Source organism: Triturus cristatus, chromosome 6 (genome assembly GCF_964204655.1).
Source record: "Triturus cristatus chromosome 6, aTriCri1.1, whole genome shotgun sequence".
In the NCBI taxonomy this organism is placed as follows: domain Eukaryota; kingdom Metazoa; phylum Chordata; class Amphibia; order Caudata; family Salamandridae; genus Triturus; species Triturus cristatus.
In genome coordinates this window covers 867,742,506-867,756,496 of record NC_140589.1, presented here as the reverse complement: position 1 = coordinate 867,756,496, position 13,991 = coordinate 867,742,506, and the positions used below count along the sequence as shown (strand labels likewise).

The window sequence follows — 13,991 nt, the reverse complement described above, 5'->3', positions numbered from 1 at the left end:
GAGGGGCACATCAAGGTGTTGGAGATTTTCCTGCAAGTTGATATGCTTGCTAAGTGCATTTCTACCACACTAATAACCTCTGTGCGCTATGACCTTGTATTTAAAGAACAGAAGTAAACACAATGGTCTACATGTGATAAACATCCACATTTTAAATATAGTAATAAAACACCCACAGCAGTATTCATTTTTACTGGAAGAGAGACACTTTACGCTGCTACACTCTACGCACATACCTCGAAGGCCAGGGCTGTGTTATCGTAAGCATTTGGCACTCTTCGCTGGGTTGCCCGTGCCACAACTGGACCATTTTGCAAACTTGGCAGCGGGTTAACGTTGGGCTGTGCGTAGGGACCCAGGAGGGTGCCCTTGGGCATAGCTTGTGGCTTACAGACCTGAACGTAGGGCACAGGTATCATGCCCATGCGGCCGTCTGACCTCTGCGCCGTCCACCACTGCTCCTCCGGCTTGGCTAGCACCTTCAGCACCTCACCCTTTTTAAAGGGCAGGTCTTCTTCATCATTGCCTGAAAAGTCATACAGAGTCCTGACCCACTCTCCTCCATCATCTCCATCAGAGGGCGGTCTCAGAGGCACCCCGGGACCCCCGCGTGGGGGCAAGCTCCTGGAGACAGGCTCAATCAGGGTAGTAGTGTCCAAATAGTGCATTTTGTAGAACTCCAAAAGGGAAGGCAGGCCATCAAACTCCTGATCTCCAATTTTCAGTCTGCCTGGCACACTCTTAATGATGTAGTGTGATACCTGTTGGGCAAAGAACAAAAATAAGGAATGTGGCCAACATTAAGAGGGCAACAGCATCAAAATAGCAAGAAATACTTTGAATAATGTTCTTAGTCCAGGAGGAAGGTATAGAAGTCTAAAGCGTTCACCACGTGTTCAGCACCAAAGGTGAGGTGGCAAAATAATTTTTCCAGGAATGACTGTATATTTTCAGAATAAACTAAAGCAAAGGTTCTTCACCTTTTGAACTCTGTGCCCCCCCCCCCCCGCCCCCACGCCGAATGTCTGTATATTTGCAGAATGAACTAAAACAAAGGTTAAGAACCTTTTGACCTGTGGTCCCCCACTAAATCATCACACGAATTCGGGTACACCATCCCCCACCCCGTGAGTCAATTGTCAGAACTCCCGATCTAAACAATTTCTAGGATATGAACCTCAAGACAATACACAAAAAAACGCTAGACGTTGAAGTGTTTTGTTTAATTCACAATCAAATATAAAAATAAAGTTTACACATTTTTCAATGTTGCTGCTTTAATTGCACAAACTTTATTGATTTAAATATGATTTGTCTAAAGCAGCCGTGGACACCCTAAGTAGGCCTTGGAATACAAGTTCAGCTAAATGATTCTTAAGCTAAGGGTCACGGCAAAAGGACAATTTGTGGAGAGCGGGGAGCGTTGGAGAACCACTTTTATTTTAGGAACCAATAGACAGTTTTTTGACAAGCAGTTCGCATAAGAATACCTTATTTTTACCATGCCCAAACTTCAAACGATGAAAGTTCTAAAACCATTTAATATAAATTATTGAAGCAGTACTTTTGTACGTCCAATCATGCCTTTTGAGGAGTAGGGCTGCTTTACAAATCAGTAACCAACTGCAACTTTACAAAACAAATTGTATTCACGCTTCTACTACTTGATAGACCTGCAAACCTGAAGGATACCGCCGTAGCAAATGCTTTAACACATCTATTTTAGCACAAATTAAACATGTATCTTGCACCTTCTGCTTCAATTTCGGCAACAGCATGGTCACTAATGTTGGTGACTTAATAGAGATGAAAAATCCGAAACCTACAACTAACACGCAGATGTCCAAAATATACACTGAGCTATTCGTGGGCTACGTTTCTATGAGGGAAACAGCTCACATGGTCAATAAATAAATAAAAAAAGCCATATCCTACAGAACAAAAGCCCAACTGCCGATCAGCAAATCCCATTTAAAAACTAGCCCAAACAAAGCCATATCCTACCAAACAAACGCCCAACTGCGATCGACATGGAAAATTGCAGAAAAGTTAAACCAGGACCACACTCAGATGGCGGCCAGCATGGCAGGGTCCTGCCACGCAGTCACCATGCCGCCAACGGAGGGGCCCCCACGCAGGAGGAGAAACAGCGCGGGGGGGCGGTCCGGCGGACCCGCAAAGCACCAAACAACACAGATTGAGGAGGTGAGCGGGGCGGGGGGAGGGGAGGCAGCCCGCACGATGAAAAAGGCGGCGGTGGGAGCATCAGAGCCCTGGACGGGATGAGGGCGGGAAGGAAGCTGCAGGGAGCTACAACAGAAACACTGGTCTCTAACAGGGGGGGCGGCGGCGGTGGGGAGTTGTGTGCGCGCGCGTTAGGCAGCTGCGGATGCGGTGAGGGGGGTCGGCAGTGGCAGGATGTGTGCGTGCGCGTGTGTGTGCGTGTGCGTCTGCGCAAGCGCGTCCACAGACCCCGATGGCTGCGCGTGCCCTGGTCTGTCTCCCTTGGGAGCAAACACGGCAACAATAAGTCTTGTTGGCGGCAGCGCTTTGCGCTGCAACGCCAGCGAGACCTAAAAAGGACGATAAAAAATTCGGGACTTTAAGGGGGGATAATGACCTCACTAATCCAAAACCGCAAGACCTCGAGTCATTATTCAAGAAACTGCATGGCAAATTAGACAACATAGAAAGACGTTTAATGTCGGAGATTAAACTGATACAGAAAGATATGGCCCTTGTAATGGAAATGGTGACTGAAACTTTACCCCTCAAGTCTTCGAATAGAATTCCTACCATTCCCAAACCTATTAACTCTACTTCTACCTTGATGGTCAAGGCCAGAATAAATAGGGATAAAACTGCTACTCATCCCTTAAATGAAAGTCAGGAAATGCTTGTGGTAGAGGATGCATTGACATCAAAAACCTCACCCTGCTTGAGGCCGCAAAAGGATGATACCCCATTGACCTTAGGGATTCAGCAGAAAACTCAACGGACTAGGTTGTATAGAAACAAAGATGAGAATAGTGATATTCATGGGTCATTAAATCTACCACCACAGGCGACCCCTTATGTCAATATTTTAAACAACGTACCAAAATTAGCGGTAACGCAGAAGGAAACATATGATTCTTTGAAAAATAAAGTTGTCCATTGGTTTTTCGTTAATGTAGGTCTTGGGGTGAATTTATTGCAAAAGGCCATAATCATGCTAAGGAGGGGGGGATTGTATTGTTGTAAACTTTCGGGATCTGAATATGGTGGGTGATTTGTTGAACGTTTTGCAAACTAATGAAATTGGATATTTGCCTGAAAAAGTTAGCCATATAACAGCTGTCGCATTGGGTTACTTTTATAGGCCCAGTCATAGCAAAGTAAATTCAACTACCAGCCAATGGCCACCCCTTACATAACCCATACCGCTGCATAACAGATTTTCAGTTTTAAGAAGATGCAGCGATGTAGACTGACTTACAGGGGGTACATCTTGGTCTTCTGAAATAAAAAGGGCTCAAACCCCCAATTCGAGAGAGGAAGCAGTTGATATTAACCAAACCACACAAAGTGAGTCGATCCCGCTAAATGGTATTGATATCGATATATCTAATTTAGCACAGATCACAGACTATGATAAGTCAACTGCACTAATGCATAAATGCAAACAGGTTAAGTTAACGAGATGTAATACCTCTCATGCCCCTACCCTTAATACAAGCAGAGTGATCTCGGTGAATTTTCAAAGTGGACTCTTAAATTTAATGACATGGAATGTTGCAGGGGTTAAAAATAATATTAATGATGAGGCCTGGTTGAGAACGCTAAATGGGTGCCAACTAATTGTACTTCAAGAAACATGGGCTATGGAACCTTTTTTCATAAATGGTTACCAGATTGTCTGTACAGATGCAAGCCCATCGAGAGCAGGACGAGCTAAAGGAGGCCTAGCTACACTAATTGCTACCAAATCACATTTGAAGCTTATGAAAACTTACATATCTTCAGAATAGTACCAGCTCTTGTGCTTACAATCGGCAGGAAAACAGGCTGTTATCATAATTAACCTATATAATAATGTTTTTGACAAATCAAAAAGTAAAGTAATTGGGAGTCTTGAAAAAGACTTAGACTATTTTCTTGAGGGGATAGGTGGTGAATATGTATTAATATGGGCAGGGGATTTTAATTCTGGTATATGTACCTATGAGGTAGGCGAGCCTTGTGGATATTGTGACCATCTTGGTGATAGGATACCCCATTTCCCCCATGACCAGTACGGGGAATCCATTAACAACTTGGTGCATAAATACGATTTACGGATCTTAGAATCCGTGGTTGGGGGGGGGGAACTACCTTACCAACATTTGTAGGAGCAAGGTCATCGTCAACCATAGATCACATTATCGTTTCAGCCAACTGTAGTGAATTGGTGGAAAATGTATTGATTAAACCCAGCCTTTTTAGTGACCACCATCCATTAATAGTCTTAGTTAGATTAAAACTCAGCCCAAAAGAACAGGGCAAGAGATTGGAAAATGATATCGAAACTTAGGGGAATAATGGAGTATCAATAAAATGGTCAGGAGTAATCCCGTCCTTATTCATGACAAAATTGACTGAAAAAATAAAAGATGATGTAGTAATCTGTCTGGACAGCAATTCACAGAGTCAGAAGATTATAACTGCTTCTAATAAAATTTTAAGTGAAATTGCTGACGATTTAAGCAATAAAAAACATTATAAGGTCCAAGATCCCAACCCAAGATGGTTTAATCATGAATGTTCTAAGCTGAATGGGGAGTTGAAGCTGGCACTAAAACAAATACCTAGAGATAGTAGCAAAGTTTGCACATTGCGGAAACTATATAAAAATACATTGCACAAAAGGAAAAGGGAGATTCGCGAAGAGGCATGGGAGAAATTAACCCAGGCCGCGGAGCTAAAAGACCAAGCCCTTTTCTGGAAAACAGTTAATCATCCGTTTTTTAAAGATAATACAATGGTAAGCACTGATACCGTGGTACCCCCAGACGAATAGGTGGCCCATTTTGAGGGAATCTTTAACCCAGAGGGTGTAAAAACAATTGAAACCAGAAAAGGAAATTTTATAATGGTAAATTCTGTTAGTTCCTCGCCTATATCGTCAGATGAAATTGAATCAGCTTTACATAAAAGTGCCAATGGTAAAGCTGCAGGCCCGGATGGTGCACCAATAGATGTTTTTAAGTGTGACACAGATTTTTGGATACCCATTTTAAAAAATGTTTTAATTCAACTTTAGGGGTTTTTTTACCAATTACTTGGGCCGAAAGTATAATTGTCCCAATCTTTAAAAAAGGGGATAGAGGGAAGCCAAATTGCTATCGGCCAATTTCCCTTCTTGATTCTACGTCAAAACTGATGGGTCGTATATTGCTGGAAAGACTTGAAACGTGGGCCAATAAGGAGAAAATATTGTCTGATGTTCAGTATGGTTTTCGAAAATGAATTGGGACAGTAGAGCAGTGTCTAAACCTAGAACTTATTATAGGGAAATACACCTTGGCAAAGGAGGGGGTGCTACATCTTTGTTTTGTGGACCTTACTAGTGCCTTTGATTTAGTCAACCACAGTAAACTATGGCAAACACTAAACGGGTTAGGGGCACCCCCGGATATAATTATATATCTATCACAAATTTATACCCACTTAACATCCAGGGTTCGACATGGAAAGAGGGGGGAATGTACTCAGGATTTTAGTGTAAAAAATGGCATTAGACAGGGTTGTGTTTTAGCGCCCCTTCTTTTCTCTCTATATGTCAACAATGTGGATCCTTTTTTACAGACCCTGAATGCAGATGCTCCGAAAGTTGGGTCTCGTATAACCCCTGCACTGTTATACGCAGATGACGCTGTCCTTATATCAAGGACAGCGAATGGTCTGCAAAAGCTCATAGAAAACTTTGCTTTATACATGACAAGCAAAGATTTGAAAATAAATCTAAAGAAAACTTTTGTGATGACATGTGGGGGTAGAAATTCAAAAAAGAAACAACATGATGTAGGAGGTGTTTTAATTAACAGAGTGTCATCTTTCTCTTATCTGGGGTTGCTTTTTAACAAGAACGGTTCATGGAACTCCCATATTGATCTATGTAATATGAAATTTTTCAGATCAATAGAGAGTATTTTTAGATTTTCGGCGAAGATAGGGAATAAACGTATCCGCGAAATCTTATCACTTTACCGTAGCAAATGCATTTCAGGGGCCTGTTATGGAGCTGCTATCTGGGGTAGGTCTAATGTTGTTTCCCTTCAGAACCAAGTAAATACATTTTTAAAAAGATTATTGACAGTCCCTTATGGGACTGCAAATTATATAGTCCATATAGAACTATCAACTCCCTATATTAGTGACACAATAAATGTTGCAGGTCTTACTCTCTGGCATAATATCTGGTCAAAGGATGAAACAAAACTTACTAAAGACCTTATCAGGGATTGCTTAGCTCTTGACTATAGTAGGAAGATCCCTTGGCTGGAGTATATCCACAACATTTTAAAATACTGTAATCCAGACATGGATAGAAGTGATATACTCCTTATATTTGAGCTTAGCAAACAGGACCTTAAGTATAAATATTTAAGACTAAAAGAAAATGAAAGAGACCGGTCCGTCGGTCAAAAACATACTGTCACAACATATTGTGATCGGCCATTTGTGAGGGGCCTACAGCCGTACCTAGTATTGGTGAAAAATGTACAACAGAGATTTTATCTTACTAGGTTAAGGTTGAGCACGTTACACTATTTAGTTGCCTTCCCCAGACTGGAAAAATGGTGCCAGATATTACCGAAATGTCCTTGCGACGGAAAATCTAAGCAATCAACGATGCATTTTATCCTTTTTTGTAGTTTTTATAAGGAAATCCGGAAATCCGTTTTAAAACCATTATTTCTATCTAATATGCTTTTTAACTATAACTATGCATTTAACTTTGTATGTAGTCTAGAAAATACAAAGACGATAAGTACTGTAATTCGCTTCATACAGCTTGCGATCAAGAAACGTAAAGACTACTCATATCTTGATGCATTGCTATATGAAACTGTTGGATGATTGTTTCCAAATATTGTCTTGTCTTGATTAACGATACAATACTATAATGTTATGTAATCTTTGCACTAGCACTTTATCTTCAATTATCTGTATGTATTAACTTCCGACCAGCTCGTAAATTCCTAGTACTCCAGTACTTTTATAAACTTCTAAGATCAAATGAGGGTTATAGGGTCAAACATGTGTTCCAAATGGTTTTTATTTTTCTTATTGTGACTGTTCTCAAAAATATTTGGAATAATAATGTAAATTTGTGAATGTCTTTTTATAGTGTGCTTTTATGGTGAGATTTGTTGCACCGAATAAAGCTGATTTTGATTTTGATTTGATTTGACCCCAGTGGCACTTTACCAGCTTACGTGAATGTGTGTTTATGGGCCCAGGTGAGTATGTGGATTGTGAGTATCTCTAGTTGGTAACCCGCTGGATCAACAGCCAGATGGAGTAAAGGCCATTGGAGGTTTATTTACAAAAAATCTACATCCAATGCAGGGATATTTTTACAAATTATATTTAGGCCTAAATATTTATGTCCGATGCCATTTGTGTCAGCAGTATACTGAAATACAATCATGCAGACTAAAAAGTGCATTGGGTCATTTATGTTCTCATTTTAGTAGAACTGTTTGAAGTTTTACAATAAATAAAATGAAGATTGTTGGATTTGTTGACAACTGCATCATTAATATTCACACTCTAAATGAAGCTACAGGCAAACAAGAAACTTTCCAGAAAAGTTTTACAAAATTCTCTCATCAAATCATCTTTCCACGATACTTTCTTGCAAAATATACTTTATTTTTATTTGTTTTAAATCTTACACATAGATTATTGGAATTTCTAAAGCAGCTCAAGCAACTTTCTCCATTTTAAGAATGTTTCATATTTTCGGACAAGGATACTTTCATGGTGATTATTGAAATTTGTAAGCCAGATCATGCCTCTTCCTTCATTTTTTTATATATTAACATGTAGATGTATTAACATGTAGATACTCTTGAATAAGATTCCTGATTCTCTCTAACTCATACAAATCTCTGTGAAACTCCTAGAATTCTCTGCACTCCGGTATCCCTTACAAATGGGATTAATCTTTTCCTGCTCTTACTCATTACTAACTATCCCCTTTAAAGGCCCGGCTGGCCAGGAAGTCAGTTGTAATCGTAATGTCAGGCAAACCGATAATGTTGTAAGATGTGTAATAGAGTGTTAGTTGGACTGAAGGTAGGAGAAGAACTACATTCTCCATGAAGCATTGTGGCACCCTAAGAGCGGCCAACTTGGATGCTAATCAGTATTTAAAGCCAATTAGCATTCACGCTTCTGAGGGCTCCTCAATCAAACTTCTTTTATGGAAAAGAGTTGAGCTGAGTGGCGTCTGTGCTTTCCAGTCCTATAATATCTTCATATAAAACAGAAAACAGCTGATAGGAAAATCATATCACTTATAAAAGTGACATGCATTTATTATATTAGTTCAATACAATATGAATATTGCAACAAAATTAATTATACAAGCCAGATTTTAAAACCTGTCATAACAAATACTTTTTTTTTAAAGGTTTATTGAAAAGAAAAATTATAGCATACAAAACAGAAGTAACATCATATAAGAGAAACACCATATAATAAATCTAAACAACCAAACCTATTAGCAATAAACAGGAAAAAGCAAGAGAGGGAGAGGGAGGATAAGGAGGAAGATAAGGAGGAAGAAGATCCAATATAAATAAAAGGTATTATCAGAATCTGAGACTCTATTGCATATACATGAACTGTAATAAATATACTGTAATCATAAATTCATAAGATACAATACTGAAAAGAAAAAGGAGTCATCCAGAGTATACATTTAGAACTAAGCTTAAACAGACAACAGAGGATTTATGGAGGTTTTCTGACTTCATCTGGAGTGTATAACAAATACTTTTAAACCATGAAGTACTGCATCAGGTATCAATGGAAAAACAGTTACAGTCGTTGAGATCTCTTCATACGCCATACCGCAGATAAAGCTAAAACCTCACCAAGCGAGAAAAGACTAACAATTCACAAATATGTTGGTGTTTGCTTGCCAAACGTCTCTGTCAAGCAAGAGGCTGGCCTGACTGGCAGAAGTGGTGTCACCAGCTTCCAGCATGTCAGGAAATACCCCAGCCTCCCAGCAGCCAAGCCCACAATGGCTGATTGGAGGTAGTGTCTTTTTTATCTGACATCAAATTTCAAAAAGGAGATCCAGGAAGGGGAGTGTGGGCGTTCAAGGTATGCAAGAATCTGGAAAGGCTGCTCGGATAAGTGCATATTGGTCTGATGATTTATGTCAACCTGCCGTTCCGCTGGGTGTGTCCCTTTAACGTTCCCTTGCTTGAGGCAAAGATACACTTAGCACAAGTATTGGGTAACCAAGGCTTACGTGCAGATTCTAGTGAGAACCTATAAAATAGAACAGATCATCTATTTAATATGTATGGCCCGCAGGCAAGATATCTGCATTAAATTGACCAATTCCTATAAACAGTATACAGATCTGCTTAGAACTTATTTAGAATGATAGGAAACTGCTATCCATGTTTTAGCCGGATTGGATAAATCAGTGTCCCAATTTCATGCTGTAAACATTTGTGCAAATTGTTGTATTTACTGTGTATGCCAAGCCATCACTGTTAGTGTAAGTGCAAAAACAAGACAGACATTTTTACCACATTGAATGCAGTAACATCTACAGCAAAGTGACTGAGATGGCTTAGTGCATCCGTTTTAACAGGGAAACGAATTCACAGAACACTCTCTGGTGGTTTGCTTGGGGGGGATCAAGCACTTATGCAAATCAATGAATAATTGGTGGGTAGTGCAGCAATAGTATTGGCGGTAAGTAAATTTACAAATAGGAAGTTGTGAATCTCAAATGTGTGAATAAAGAAAACACTGTTTAAAGTCAATGATGTGTTAGAAGAGCAACACATGGACTGGAGTAGAGGTTGATAGGAGATCCAGTTGTTGCTAGAAAAAGGGACAGGGCACACATTAACTGACTGTGGAGCATGTGTGAGACTCAGTAAGTGTCACTCCACCACAGTGGGAGAGGCAGCACAGTCTCAGAGACAAAGAGGGCAGGCATTATGTTGGTTTTTTGGTTCACAGGGAAAGGCAGCCGCAGACGTTAACTGGTGTGGTGGTGTGAAATGGTAAACCCCGGTATGATCAGGAGGGCACTAATGAGGCGTCTGTCACCTTGGAGTTCCCTACAGGCAGGTAAGAGTTCTGAAAGAGTTAATACATGATTTTCTTAACAAGGATGACTTTCCTCAATTACTGGACAGGCAGTGTGCCTCTCAGCAAGAAATGGGGGGGGGGGGGGGGTGATACTGTGTAAGATATTAGCAGCACATCATTCGGAGGTCATACTGGTAATTGTTCATGAGGATTAGGCTTGCTTTATTGCCCAGGGGATAAGATGCAGTATCAACAGACGTCTTTGTTGCTGGAAGTGTTTATAAACATAATATCTATACATGGCGGCCATTTTAGGAATGCAAGACCCTTTCAAAACTGCAGACTGTTTGCGAGAAACTACATATTCATAGTAAAAAAAAATTCGCTTTTTCTACCCTTAGGTGATGACCTGCTTTGGGATCCGGTCTTAGTAAAATGGTGTCACAACATGTATGCTCAGTGGAAAATCACACAGCTTTTCCTTTTAAATCAGCCGTTTCGGTTACAGACATGCTGTGGAATTGTTAAGGGGACTAACGGGATTTATCCATTTCTTTTGGAGCTACTATTGACTGTTTAAGGTTTCTTTAAACTTTCTGGCTGCAGGAAGAGTGGGCAGTTTCTGTCACAAGCAAAGATGGATAGCCAATGCTCTTTTGAAAGGAAACCATTTACCTATTTTATTCTTTCAGATATGGTTATCAAATAAGACAGAGAATCAACAAAAGATAGAATTTTCCATCATAGCATTCTCCTCCCTGTTCCATTTTCTACCCCAACTCTTTTCCACCCTACCCCCCACTGATCTTGTACTAAAGCACTGAAAATACATTTAACAAACCGTCCTGATACATTCATTTGGTTTCTTAATATAACATTTGGACACAAGAAAAGGTGCAGTAGTAATAATAATAGTTGTGTTTGAACAAAATCATCCACAAAGAAAATTGAGTTCTTCATTCGAGTTTCTGCAGACGGGTCTCAATACAGGTGTTTGGGGCCTGCACTCCTTCCCTCGTCTGCAAGGGTGCTCCGCTGGCACTGATTACCATGAGCCAACTCACTGGGAACCATGGGGCATATCAACAACAACCGGCGATAATTATCGCTAAGCGCACTTAACGCTAGGATAATTATCGCCGGCTAGCGTGGATTTTTATCGCTGAGATAGCGTGCTATTAGCAACGCTTATCTCAAAAGCGATAAAAATCCTAGCGCTAACTGCCTAACGTGAGATTATCGCTGAAAACCCAGCGATAATCTCACGAAATGTGGCATTAGCTTGTTGATAGGGCCCCACAAACTTAGCCATGATATCCACTCTCCCTAGGATATCATGGCTAAGTCAGTCCTGAAGCAGGCGTAAGGAAAGTAGCGATAACAGGGGTTATCGCTACTTTTCTTGCCGCTATGCTTCATAGCGTGGGGCTTGATGACAGGAGAAATGTCGCTTAGCGACATTTCTCCTGTCATGTTAGGTCAGGAACGCCCACTTTGCATCTCATTAGAGATGCAAAGCTGGACGTTAAGATTTCGTGCGCTAAAGCAAGGTTTCACGCGTTACCTTGGCCTTACTAATTAGGTGATAAAATTATCGACGCTTTTCGGCCGAAAACGGCCACAAAAGCGGCGATAATTTTCTAGCGCCTCGTTGCTGATATGCCCCCATGTACTTTCTGTGAAAAGCTTGTGTTGGAGACAGACACAGTTTTAAAGAAGGAAGCCCTTTGCAATACACAATCTTACCCAGAAGTCTTAATGAGATCTGTACAGTTGGAACGTAAGTCACTAGAAGAACTGAGGGGCATATTTGCAAGGGCGTTATCTCCGCTTTTTTGGCTTAAAAAGCCAAAAAAGCAGAGATAAAACTATCGCCCTATTTACAAGAGGGTGCAAACATGCATAATTAGCACCCTTTTTCCCAGCGCCTCCCTTTGCATCTCTAATGAGATGCAAAGTGGGCGTCACTGGGCGTACCCCAGATGGACAACCTTGCAAATATTGCTGATGTTCACATCGCGATATTTACAAGGCAGCCCACAGGATTTTAGCAGACGTTAGATTTTGGCGAAAACGGGCGTTTTCGCCAAAATCTAACGTCTGCTAAAATTCTGATTTACCTATGTTTGACATAGGGGGTGGATTATGCGGATACGACCACAGGGTCGTATCAGCAAGGTTATCACCGTTTTGCAGGGAACATCGCTGGAAAACCAGCGATGTTCCCTGCAAAACGGCGATAACCTCACTATCTCTGGAATTTTTATCGCCCTGGAGAAACGCGTTGTTAATAACGCGCTACGAGGGCGATAAATTCCAGAGATAGCCTGCGATAAGAAATTTATCGCTAAGCACGGCCAGCGATAATTATCGCTGGCCGTTGATAATCTGCCCCTGAGACTTTGCAGTGATGGGTCATATTAATTAGAATGCACTGGGAGGGTTACCGATTTGTGTTTCATTTGAAAACACAGCCAAAGGCTATTGGTGAGTGAGAGCCTTCTTTTGATTGCCGCCCCTTCGAGGTTGTTTTGCATAACATTGTTCTCAGGACCAATAGCTACCGGAGGGAGATGACTTTTGCAGTAACATGCTGTTTGATGAACACTTAAGAAGGCAGAAGTCTTGAAGTGTTATGCTGCAAATAAGTTTGGCACTCAGTACCTGTTGTGCTCTCTCGAAGAGCTTGTGAAGAGGTAAACACAAGTGTCTTGAGCTAAGAAAATCAAATATTGGAAGAAATTACCAGTTAGCCCTTCATACTTTTTATTATTTCTCATTGATTTGTAAAGTAACCCTATCTTTCCATTCCATCAGACATATTTGTAACTATAGTTGATTTGCCGTTGTTTTTAATGATGTATTTTCAGCATTAAATTTGATTGCTAACATTTTACAGTATTTCTGATTTTTCGTTGGATAGTCATCAAACACTTTTAAGCATTTATTTTTGCTGATGGTCATTCTGATTATTTTTTGTTTTCAATGAATGTTTTTGATTACCCAATAACGTTGGAATTCCTTACATGGTTTTCTTCATTTTTGCTTTATTGGTTAAGTGGTTAAGAGGGAAAGGGCCCTGCAACTGCAGGGTGTATAAATAACTCGTACAAGAAGGTAAGTTAACCTTTTAATCGAGAGCAAGCTGATGGCGACCTACCACTACCGGTAACCGTTCTAAAAACCACTCCCTTCCAAAATACCACATTCCACAACCTGTGGTATCCTGTTACCTAGACATAGGTAACCAAGATACCACACAGGGCCCAGTACAAATTACGCAGAGCATATAGCTTAATGCACATTTGTGACAAAATTGGAAGGTGTGCATATAGGTTGAGGTACATGGCAGGTAAGTTCAACTGCTAAATCATTTATAGAACAATCAATGATTCAGCAGTATGATCAGGTTCTGTGGAAGCAACCTTTCACATCCAAAACAACGTCATCATATTAGCTGTACAGCACATAGAACCTGGAAGTATTTCTCTTCGCAACCAGTCGAACATTTTAAATAACCAACCACTGAAACACCTGAAGAACAGAGGTGGGAGAGTGCCTGCACTGTAAGAATGTAGGTGCCAAACTGTGGGAGCAGCTCTGGCTAGAATCAGAAATAAAATGGAAGGTGGACCTGGGTAAACCACTCACAGATGCAGACTAGGCATGGGTGTTTG

The 13,991-nt window shown here is 40.7% G+C and overlaps 1 pseudogene; it reads right to left on the bottom strand.

Annotated features, from left to right (window-relative positions):
- Window positions 1-224: 224 nt before the first annotated feature.
- LOC146817980 (adapter molecule crk pseudogene) overlaps window positions 225-13,991 on the bottom strand; it is a 47,437-nt pseudogene continuing 33,670 nt past the window's right edge.